Genomic DNA, 12634 nt, shown 5'->3' with positions numbered 1-12634 from the left:
TGTTATTATCAGTACACACATATAAGAGAGTGTTAGCGAAGAAGGTGATGAGCGATAGAGTGAGAGAGTTAGGTGAAGAAGGACATTTTTTGTGCGACAATTTATTTTGAGTGTGAGCAGACAAGTAGTGAATGAGTTGCATATTTTCTTAACCAGATCTATTGCAAAAACTTGATGTTCTGTCTAAGCTTAATAGGAACCAATCCCATGCATATGTAGATGCAAATTTCTTAGTTCATTCTTATTTTTCCTAGAAATGAGCCTTCGGGTAGTGAGCCATTGTAATCTGGGCAGCGAGCCTCTTTTTGTAATCCCATATAACTAGTTATATTATCTTGAGAGTTAACCCTCTTCGTGGTTTTTTCCATTTGGGTTTTCCACAAATAAAAATCTAGTATCTCTCTTATGGTTGTGTGTGTTTTGGATTTCATTTCAATTTCTTATATCACTTCATGCTAAGGTTAATTGACATGAAATTTAGTTTCAAAATTTTTGTGTATTAAATTTGGGGAATATTGATTGACCCCCTCTCTTCGTATTTTGATATGCTCAACAATTGGTATTAGAGGTTGGTCCCTTGCTGCCAGCTTAACCGCTTGAGGGAGATCTTGATTTGAATAGATGGTTCCTTTGGATATAACAAGAGACTACTATTTGGATTAAGAATTGAAGACAACCGTTGAAGATTTGAAAGAAAATGTTAAAGTAGCAAATGAGTGTGTGAAGAGGCTAAGAGATAAGATCTGAAACTTCAAAACAAGGCATCAAGAAGTTAACAAGGAATTAAAACAAGCAAATGAAACTATTGTAAGTCTGAAATAACAGATTGAAGAAAGAAAGAAGGTGAAAGAATGTCTGAAGGATAAATTAACTAGAAGTCAGAAGAATATGGGAAGCTGGAACAAGAAATCATGAAGCTAAAGTCAAAAGAAAAAGTTAGTGAAAGTAGTGCATTATTGAATAAACTCTTAACCATGCAAAAATCTAATAAGGACAAGGAAGGATTAGGCTTTTCTTGTGAATTCTCAAATCAGAATGACAAAAATAAGGTAAAAGATGAGAAGAAACCTGAAGTTTCAACCAAGGTTTGAAATTCAGGACCTGCTGCAAATAGACCTATGGTTCGTCAACCTAATGCTCAAAGGTACCCATCATTCAATGGTTATTATTTTCAAGGCAATTATTTTGGACATAAAGTTGTAGATTGCAGAAGTAAAGTAAATCTAAATACTCAATGCTTTATCTGTAAAAGTTTTGGACATAAGGCTAATAACTGCAGTAATCAAGTTATGAATAAAAGCTATAGACCATTTGTGAATAGAGTGAATGGATCACATATAAATAAGTCTTTTCAAGGTTATTGCCACATATGTTATAAATCTAGTCACAAAGCTAATCAGTGCAAATCTAGAACAAATTCAGTGAATTTAGGATATAGGAATATCATGCTACAATTGCAATAAATATGGACATTTTGCTAACTAATGCAGGAATGTGAATGCTTAGTAAAATCAAATAAACCTAATAAGAAGAATTCTATGGTATGGAGAAGGAAAGATGTGATTGAGTCTATTGCACTTGAGTCTTACGTGGATGCTTCTTCCTCCAAAAATTTATTCGGTAGCTTTCGCTTAGGGGGAACTTCAAAGAAATATCTATTTGTACCCCCTCTTGTGAAGGAAATTCATGTGGTGGCTTGTTCATGTTGGTATAGTTGATGTTGTTGGTGTTGTTTGTATGCTCTGGTAGATTGTGTATGAGTACAAATTTTAGTTTATGTCACTATGACAAGATAGTTTTTGGTGGTGAAACCCTAGGTACAATGAACAAGTTAAATATATAACTTTCAAGATCATTTTGCATTATGCGTTCAAGAGTTTGAAGAGTAGAAGGAAATTTAGAGAAGAGTAAGTGTGAATGGTATTTTTCATATCTTTTCTCAATGGATCTTAAGATATTAATTGTAGGAGAATCTAGTAATAAAAATATTCAGAAATTTGAAAGAGTGCAATTAGAGGAATATAATCACAAGAAGGTTAGGAATTTGGGAAGTTATTTGTTAGATGAAGAATTACAAAAAATTAGGGAATTAGGGCACAAAGGCTTGGATATTTAGAGCAATTTCTATGGTTTTCAAATGAGGGTTTGATCGAGTTTATTTAAAATCATATTGAGGATGATCATATGATGCTAGACAAACCCTATCCAATTTCGAAGGAAGCGGTATCAACTCTTTCTGGTATGTGTGATGTTGGACCCATTCTGATGAAGAGATCTATCAATAACAAAGAAGTCAAAACCGTAACTGGTGTTACATGTGATCAATGGGTATTCATAAATTTTGATACAATCATCGACCCTGTAGTGATGTATCTTGCATAAGGAATTTCTTACAAAATTTATTTTAGAAACAAAGAAGGATCAACTTCGGTGATAACAATATATATTGCACATCAAATGGTGAAAGAGAGCAAATATTTTGGTTTGTGTGATTTATTGCGGTCACAATTAGTAGAGAATATTACTTTGACAAAAAATGTACGATATCAATTCTGATTTGTTTCTATGATCATGTGCATAATGTTTTACTTCACAAAATCCTTATAGTTGAAAGAGAATGGTGTGGAAATTGAATGTTTTTGTGGGAAAGAAAATTTACAGGTATATAGATTGTTTGGCAGAGAGAGATCAAGAATGCAAGAATCATTTCATGAACCTTTAGAAGTGGTTATATTATGGTCTAGTTCTTAGCATTATCAGTACTCCTGAGGAGATTCCTACCTCCAACAAGAAAAGTTTAAAGAAAAGAATTAATGTGTCCCCTCCAGAATCGATGAAGAAGATGGAGAGTGAAGAAAAGAAAGAGATAATTTTCCTTGATGATTCAAAGCCATCTATAGAAGCTAAGGGAAAGCTGGCTTTAGTTGAGAAACAAGAAGGCAGTATGGATGAAGATAATCTTTGTAGTGTTGAAAACATTTTAATTTTTCTTGGGGAAACAGATGGCTTGAAAAAGATTGGAGATTTGTGGCTTGAGTGACCTTCATATGATTGAGATAAGATTAAAGAATTTTTAGTTGATTATTTGCTCTCGAACAATATTTCTCTGTATAGTATTGCAAATATCTTCCTAAATATTTTCTTTGAAATGCTTGAAAATTGTATGAAGTAGCCTCCTAAAGAATTAGGTGAGAAAGATGAAATTCATGAAGATTTGGAGAAGAGGCGTGTCTATGCTCAAAAGAGATTGTTTGAATGCATTAAGGAAATGAAAGATTGTAGTGGAGAAGCAACTAGAGTGTATAAGTATTGTCTTCAATGGCATGCGGCTAAGGAATATTTCAAAGCTAAAATTGATTCCATTGAGCCTAAGTTGAATTCCATGGGTAAATCATTTGACATTTTCAATAATAGAGATAGTGAACAAAGAAAGAAGATAAACTCTTTGCAGTTTGACCTTATATATTTTGAGAGGCAGAAAGAAGATGTAGTGAATGTTTTTTGGAAAGTGAAGGAGTTAGTTGAAGCCAGATTGGAACATCTTTCCAATCTTCTTATTGAAGAAAAAAAGAGTGCGAGGAACTTGTTGGATATTGTTGAGAACTTTTCTAGAATGATGTGTTGTCATTGATGTCAACATATTCCTCTGTGTGTTCTAGTGTTGCAGTCAGATTGAATGAGTTGGTTCAGTCAGTGTGTTGTAGATGAGTTGTTGTGGATTAAAGGGTTTTGAGATAAGTACCTCTAGTTGATTCAGCTATAGTTTCAGTGGTCTGCATGGTGATTTGATCAAGTTTTGAGATCTGATATTATGGTTAGTTTTGTTAGCCATTTGGTAGAATTGATTATGTGTTGCATTGATGTTTTATCATTGATGCCAACACTACCTATTTGTGTTAGAGTATTCGGGTATTTACTTGATTAATTAAACAATATTTATTTAATTATTTAAGTTCCCTTTATCTCTTTTACACTTAAGCTAACTTTAGGTGCATAATAATTAATTCTTTTATTATTTATTATGTGCAAACCTAGGTTTTTCCTTTTAGGGTTTCTTGACCTATTAAAGGTTGAGTTCTTTGTTTTCATTGTAAGAAGGAGGATTATTACATTACATATTTTGTGAATATTGAGCTCTCTTTTTGAGTATATTTTTCTGTGTATTTCTTTCTTCTGTGATTTGCTTCCTTGCTTCTCCTTGTAACAGGTTTTTCAGATTGCAGAGATCATTTGGGCTCCTATGGTGTTGCATTTTCTCAGCTCCAACATGGTATCAGAGCTTTAGATCTGCAGCTATCTGTTCTTGTTTTGAGAATTTTTGCATTGGAAGCAGATATGGGGTTTTAAGCAGTTTTGTTTTGTACTTAGGGATAGGCCTCTTTTTCTGAGCACTTTGGGCCTAAATGGACCTCACCATCATGCTTAGAAGGCCCAAAAACCCCTATAGTCATATAAAATTTGCCTTGTTTTGGTTCCTGAGCCTCTGGGAGTATTTTTTCTCTAGATCCAGGTGTACGACCCTGACACGCAGTTCAAGAAATTTTTTTTTCAAAAAAATAAAATATTATTGCCTTTTTACGACATGTAGGCCGGATTTTGATTTTTCAAAAAAAATAAAAAAAATAAAAAAAGGGCTTCGAAAAAAACAAGGGTTTCAAATTATTATTTTTCTTTGGCAAAAGTTTTTGGGAGAGCGTTTTTTTAGGGTACTGGACTTGACAGTTCGGCCGCTGTACGACGCCTGCTGAACCTGTCAGTCTGGCCCCCTGCGGCCCCCACCAGTCGTCTGCCGCCCTGGCCAGCGGCATCTCTAGTAGCCTGCAGCGGCGCCTCCAGCAACCACCCTGCCCCAGCCTGCGTGCGGCCCTTCAACCCGCCGCTCCGCCCCGCTCCCTGGCCCCCACCGCCGTTGCTCCCCGCCGGACCCTGTCAGCCCCGCCGACTCCCGCCGCCACTCCGGCCACCTGCCAGCAACCGACCGCCCTGGCTGCCGCCGTTAGAAACCACTCCGGCCACCTCTTGCTGCCACCGACACCGCCCGGCCCGTCGGCCGCCTTGCCACCAAAGCTCCACTCGGCCGCCATCGGAGTGACACCTACTAGCCACCTCTGTTAGCCAGAGCCACCAGATTACCCCTTCCTCTTGTTTTGAAGGGGGGTTTGGTTTTTTGGTCATATATTGGGCATACAGAGTCATTTTTAAAAAAATGAATAGGCATCAGAAAGCTGGTTCCGAGCCGGACCTTGTGATGTTGGTATTTTTTTCCAAGTTTTCTGTTTGACTGTGTTTTTTTCCAATCAAAGTCGGGTCTCTTTTTTGCACTCCGGGAGCTGTAGAATGAGCATCTGACCTCCATTTTTTTGAAAAGTTTATATTTTTGGAAAGCGTGTGTTGTGTACTTTCCATCCATATGAGTTTTATTTCCAGATTCTTCTCCATGCATATTTTATTCAGTTTTTTGCTTTTCAGCACTCTGGTGGATATCTTGGTTATTTCAGGTCCTGGGATCTCTTCTCTGAGTAGGGTGTCTCTATTTTGGTTCTCCTTTCTATTTCTAGTCTTATTGTCATTGTAGCATTGTATTTATGCAAACACACTGAGATAAAGTGCCATCATGCATTGTTTACTTGGGATCTTGCATATCTTGTGCCTTATTGTACATGCACTCCTTATAAAGTGCCATGAGGGGGTTGATGTTTGCCTTGTTTGCCATCCACCTTTGTCATGTGAGTGCTCCTTCCATGACATTCACCTCATGCTGTGTGTCAAGTGAGTGTTCCTTCCATGACAACACGTACTTTTCTCAGCACCTTTGATGTTCCTGGTTCTTCGTCATGCAGTTCTTCTTGGCCGTTCTTTTCAGTGTTCCTGTCCCTCTTCAGCATTATGGGGAGGTTTGTCCCGTTGGTTCTAATGCTTCTGTGGTTCGATTAATCAGCTCTTTAGGCTTTAGTGTTTTCATGCCATCCGTATCTTCGATTTTGGTTGTTTGCCTTGTTTGCCTTCTGATTCGAGTAGTGTCATTTGAGGGCACTCATACAAATTACAGTCTTCTCTACCTGGTCATGTTCTATTTCAATGGAGGTTCTTCAGATCAGCAGTTATTCTTCGACAGAGTTTACAGGTTCTTCATGTTTCAGTGGTGTTCTTTTCCATCTCTTTTTGGAGTAGAGTTTTTTCCCACGTGGTTTTCTCTATTTCTCCAATTCATAGATATTTCTTTGTATTTGGGTACCTGATCAGGCCTTGTTGCCGGGACCCATCTTTCTTGCTTTCAGTAGCTGTTCTAGGTTTTAGCTTCTCCCTAAGTCTAGCTTAAGGGGGGGTGTTAGAGTATTCAGGTATTTACTTGATTAATTAAACAATATTTGTTTAATTATTTAAGTTCCCTTTATCTCTTTTACACTTAAGCTAACTTTAGGTGCAAAATGGATAATTCTTTTATTAATTATTATGTGCAAACCTAGGTTTTCCCTTTTAGGGTTTCTTGACCTATTAAAGGTTGAGTTCTTTCTTTTCATTGTAAGAAGGAGGATTATTACATTACACATTTTGTGAATATTGAGCTCTCTCTTTTTGAGCATATTTTCTGTGTATTTCTTTCTTTTGTGATTTGCTTCCTTGCTTCTCCTTGTAACAGGTTTTTCAGCTTGCAGAGATCATTTGGGCTCCTGTGGTGTTGTATTTTCTTAACTCCAATAGTTTGGATGCTTTACTGGCACCCTTCTGGTCCCGATAGGTTTAGTGGTTTCTAGTTGATTTGGATCTAGTATGATCTGGTATAGTTTGGTGATAAAATTGGCTTGTTCATGATAATCATGCTCATATTTGGTTAGTTGGTTTTGATTTGGTTATCAGATGCTATCCTGCTTGCTTAGAAGCTTGGTTTCTAGTTCCGGCAAGGGTTTCATCGACAAATATTTTGATGAATTGCATAAGTGGTATTGGTGCAACTTCTGGTGGAGTTCTAGGATGCTGTTGGTGATCATGTTTGAGACTTGGCAGATGGAGATCATTGCTGAAGCGTGTGGACCTATATTAGGTCCCAGTTGATCTAGGTTATCGACTTTGATGCAACGTGTGGATTGGAGCTCTCGATGTATTTCTGAGATGTCTTATGTGTTGGATATTATTTGTTTGTTCTAAGGCCGACATGGTTTTTATTTATGTAATTGGTTTATTGTCTGGTGGTTGACTTGATTGTTTATGGTCGAGAGTTTGTATATATAGTTGTAAGATCTCATTGTAGATCATCATGGCTATGTTAGAGGTCATGGTCAAGGAATGTAATGTGCGAATAATGTAATATCATTTAGGTAGAGGAGTTGGTTGATCATTGGAGATTGAATTAGGGTTTATGTAAGAGGATTTAGTCCTCCGGTATTGAGCTTTACTGGAACTGTACTCAGGCATAGGAGATGCTATCTTTTGCAGTTCAACACCTCTGGATTGTAGTTTGTATTTCTATGTAGTTAGTGAGGCTCCTTTTGTGATGAGCAGTGTGCTCTAGGCTGTTGGCCTTCTTGCAAGTGCAAGCCCCTCAATTGTAATTCACATACTTACTACAAAAGTATTATCTGACTATGGGTAGGCTTCCCACCGTGGTTTTTCCCTTTACCGGGTTTTTGACATACAAATCTTGGTGTCATCTGGATGGTATTTATTTTGTGATTATTATTTATGCTTAATTGGTTTAACTACTATTCCAGTATTAATATTTTGGGTTTCGGTATTAAAGTTTAAATTGCTAATGGTTCTGGTAATCTGTGACAACTGATTCACTCCCCCTCTCAGTTGTCTTCCAGTTATTTGAACTATCTAATAGGTTTTTCAGTTGTTTGTGTTGATCAATATTCTTGATTTTGCTCGGCATTGCCCTGTGTGCAATATCTTGGTTTGCGGATTTTGAAAAGTGTTTGGGATGTTCATATGTATCCTCAATTTAGATTGTTCATGATTTGGAGGTCTGCAAGTTAATCTTTCCGATTGACAGTTAGTTCAGTGAGTGTTCTTGAGGTTTGGTATGATGATGATGATTCTAGTAAGTGGTTATGTTGTAGTTGTTGCTATGGTAATTCATGATTCTTTTGGATGTTTCTAGATCGTGTTCTATCCATGTTGATGGTCCACATTGATCTTTGTGCTCATTATGGATGATTTATCTGGTATGTTCATGTTATGCGATGTTCTTGGCTGACCAGATGATTGTAGCATGTTGTGGATGATTGTGGCATAATTCTTGATGGTGTTTCATGTTTGAGGTGTTGGTTTAGGTCCATACTATGTCTTAGCCAATATTATTTTTGTCTTCATTTAATGTCGTAGTTTGTGTGGTTATATTCTTTGTAATTTATGATGTGTTGAGCCGACCTTGAAATATAGGTTGACGATTTGTAGAAACAAATATAATAGTCATGTGAGAGGTATTATCTGTGTGTGCAAATAATGATTTGATCTTTCAGTAGCAGAGGACAAGTGTGAATAAGTGTGAAGAAGTGTGAAAGAGAAGAGTTTATGTTATATTCTTAACCAAAACCATAACTAGGCATGAGGAGATGCTATTTCATCAGTTCATGATCCTCTGGATGTAATCCAAATGTTTTTGTAAGGTAGTGAGGCTTCCCAGGGTTGTAGCCCTTTGTTGTTTTTGTGTTGGCTTGATGATGATTGTAATGTATTCATCACTTGTTTTCTTTGATAAAACACTCTCTCACACACAATATAATTACATTGACTATCGGTGTAACTTGAATTGGTTTACACTGCCAATCGGTATGTTTAAGGCTTATCTCTAATAGGTACTTTGTGTTAACCAGTATGTGCTTAAGAGATAACCTATGACTATAGTAAGTTAGCATAAAAATGAAGATAAAGATGAAGATGGAGATCAAGCAAAAGATTCCAGGACAACGGATCACATGTTTTGTTCCAACCGGTATTGACTGTTCTAACCGGTATCTGATTTTGTGACGAGTTACCAGCACTGACTTCTTGACGGTTATTTTTGTGATGAGTTATGATTACTTGTCTAGATACACTGCACCTAGGAAATTGTGTTTTGATTTCTTTAGGTCGACATAATATTTGAATGTCTATTTAAAGACATCTTAGTGAAGCATTTGAAATTGATAGAGAATGATGGTATACGAATACTGATATGCATCAAGAGTGAAAGATTTTGTTAAAGAGTGATAAGTGTTAAGATGAAGAGCAGTGTTGAGTGTACTTAGAAGGATCTAATCAAGAAAATATTGTGCTACTCAAAACAGATCAATCCATTCTTGTTGTTTTCTAATCATTACAACATAATCAAATCCCCTAACCAGGTAAGATCTAGCAAGCTTCATTATACAAATCCTCTAACAAGGTGATCCATTAGTTTGGATTATCAAATCCTCCAATGAGGTTACTCTGAACAAGGTATAAGTTTCTAATCAAGCTTGGGATCTCTAACAAGATTCGCTCCTAGAAGAGCACTTTGTAGACCTTAACCGGTTAGTTATGTATTACCGCAGATAGTTAACTTGTGAGTTTCATCTCATTGTGGTTTTTTCCTATTTGGGTTTTCCATGTATAAACACTTGTGTTATGGTGGATGTTTTACTTATTGTGGATGTTGTTTTATCATTTTGGATAACATGTATTTTGTTTAAATGCTTGGTTAAGTTCATCTACCAGTTAGTGTTTGAAGTAGTTTTTTATTTGGTGTCACTGATTCACCCCCCTCTCAGTGCTTTTCAAGTCTATCAATTGGTATCAGAGCCAAACTTCTTTGAAGCCTAACCACTTAGAAGGGAGTCTTTAAACTACCATGGGGATAGGAGTCACTTTGAGATGGCTAGAGAGCTAGAAGCTAGCAGAAATAAAGTTGAATCCCTTAGGGGCAAACTGAAAGCTTCTCAAGTCAAAAGGAGAGAGATATCTGAAAAACTGTTAGAAATATCTGAAAATAGTTCTTCAGATGAAGCCAACATTGAAGCTTTAGCAGAAGAAGTTGAAAAGGTGAATGGTAAGAAACTGAATCTAAGGAGAGAGATAGAAGGTCTCACTATCCACATGAGTAAGGAACTGGAAGCCAAAAGAGATGCTGAAGATCTTGTCAAGGTAAGAGATCAAGAGATTATAAAGATCAAATGGGAAAAAGACACTATGCATGAGAACTTGATTGCTGAAACAGAAGAAAAGGAGAACCTAAAGCTAGATCTTGAGCTTGCATTATCTCTGAAAGAGAACCTATCTAAGCATAATGAAGATCTTGTCAAAAAGCTTACTGAAGCCAATGAGAAATTGGAAAAGTTTACCAGAAGTTCTACCATGCTGGAAGAACAAATTCAATCACAGAGAATGAAGGGTGATATCTTTGAACTTGGTTTTCATATAACTGAAAAAGGTGAATCCTCCAGTACAAAGAGCAACTATCCAAAGAACAAAATTGCTCCTAAAGTCAATAAGACTACCAGTAAGAAGGTTTTTAAAACTGTCTACTTTGTTTGCCATAAGCCTGGTCATACTGTAAATGTCTGTAGAGACAAACCTAACAGAAATGCAAATTACAATAATAATGCTAGGTATGTGTCTAGAAAGTTTGAAGGTCATTGCTTCACATGTGGAATGTATGAGCATAGACATATTGAGTGCAGATATGGAGAAAATAGTCCTATACCACACATGCATCCCAGACCAAATGGTGACCAGATAAGGAACTTTGATAACCGGGTAAACATGAACTGACAAAGATCCTACGACAACCAGTTTAGTCCATTTGAAATGGAAAAGGTAATAAATGTTGCTTGCACCTTTTGTAATAACTTTGGTCATGTGGCTATGAACTGTAGAAGAAGAACAGGAAGAGGAAATGTAGGACCTTGGAGATCATCTAGTATGGTCTGTTATCACTGCAACAAACTATGGCACTTAGAAAAATTTTGTAGATCAAGAAATAGCAAACCGGTCAACTCTTTCAAGGATCCAGAAAGGCAAGCAGAAAGTTGATGTTGAGGAAACCAGAGAGGATATGAACTGGACTTGGAAGAAGAAAAGTGATGATTCGCCTAGAGAAGAAACTGTTCCTTCACCAAGTGAAGAGAACCCAACACTGGTGACTTAAGCCTATTTAACATGGCTAGGGGGAGCTTAATGGTAAAACATCTCCGGACCCCTTGTAAAATGAGTGGGAAAGAATTTTTGAATTTTGAATTTTGGTGACTTTTTGTTGACATGTTATCAACCGGTATTTCACTTAAGCGGTGAAATTAGGGTTTGTAACCTAAAGTGCGAGCATTTATCACAGTTGGTAAAAAGGGATAAAAACAAGTTTTAGTTTATCATTTTTACCCTAACTCTTTCGAGAAAATAAATTTGAAGCAATTGCAGAGCCGAACAAGATTGTCTTGTTGTTAATTGGTTAATTGCTTTATGATTAGAGAAATTAAGTTGAATTGAAAGTTACAGAGTAGTGAACGGGTGTGAATTTGGGCATTTCAACCGGGAAATAGAGCGACATGCAAGAAACGAGGTATTTATTTGAGTATACCACTTCAAAACTTACTTATCTAGAATGGCATATACTTCTAAGTCTATAGAGAGGTTGATGATCATTGCTAAGCTTGAGGAAGCTCTTAAGGCAGATGAAATTATGTCTTATAAAGCATTGTCACAAGTCCCGAGTGGTGTTGTGGTCAAAGGTGACTTGTCCAGCTATATAGATTGCAAGATAGAAGATTTAAGAACTCTACACATCTATACACACTTGAAATCACTCTATGATAAGAACAGAAAAATTGAAACAAAATATACTAGGGTTTTTGAAAAAGGTTTTCATAATGCCACCCACTTTATTGAAGATTTTGAGGATGAACACATAAGAATCATTTTGAGTCGAGTCCACGGAGAGAAAATGCATTTAGAAAGGACTCATACAATAACCAAGGAAGCTATTAGGGTTGTAACGGGTTATTTCTCAACCGGTGAAATTCCTGTGCTAAGACGAATTTTAAAGGATACTGTCTTCAAATTAACCGGTTCTACATCTGATAAGCGTGCTTTTTCTATCAACAATATTAGAGACCCTGCAGTGAAACTAGCAACAATGGTGATAGACTACCAGGTATTTTACTCCAGTAGACTTAACAGTGTTCCATCTGCAGCAATTCATACAACACATAGAATGATTGTTGATAATGAAAAGTATGATATCGGTGAAGCCATTAGAAGTCAATTATTTCAAAATTTGGAATCCATTAAGAAGGACAACACTCAAAATTTCAAATATGGTCAGCTATTAGAAGGATTATTTTTCTATTTTCAGAACTTCCTACCAGGAATTGGGGATATTGAATGGTCAAAAGACCTACCAGTCAATGCACAGATAAAGAACAACATTAAGGCTATGAAGAATACTTTTTCAGCTGCCTTGAATAAGTATTTTAATGAATTTCAGAAAAAGATGAGCATGAGAATGAGGTTACTTGAAGATGTGGTAAAACACTTTGCAAAAGACACAGTCTTTACTATTACCACTGACTTTTTCTTGATGCAAGCAATTGAGCCTAGAGAGGAAGAGATGGAAGATATGAGCTATGAGGTTAATCATTATTTACTGGTTGGCTATGCTAATACCCTGTTAGCATCGCCT

This window comes from Cryptomeria japonica, chromosome 2 (genome assembly GCF_030272615.1).
Source record: "Cryptomeria japonica chromosome 2, Sugi_1.0, whole genome shotgun sequence".
In the NCBI taxonomy this organism is placed as follows: domain Eukaryota; kingdom Viridiplantae; phylum Streptophyta; class Pinopsida; order Cupressales; family Cupressaceae; genus Cryptomeria; species Cryptomeria japonica.
This window is presented reverse-complemented; position numbering follows the sequence as displayed.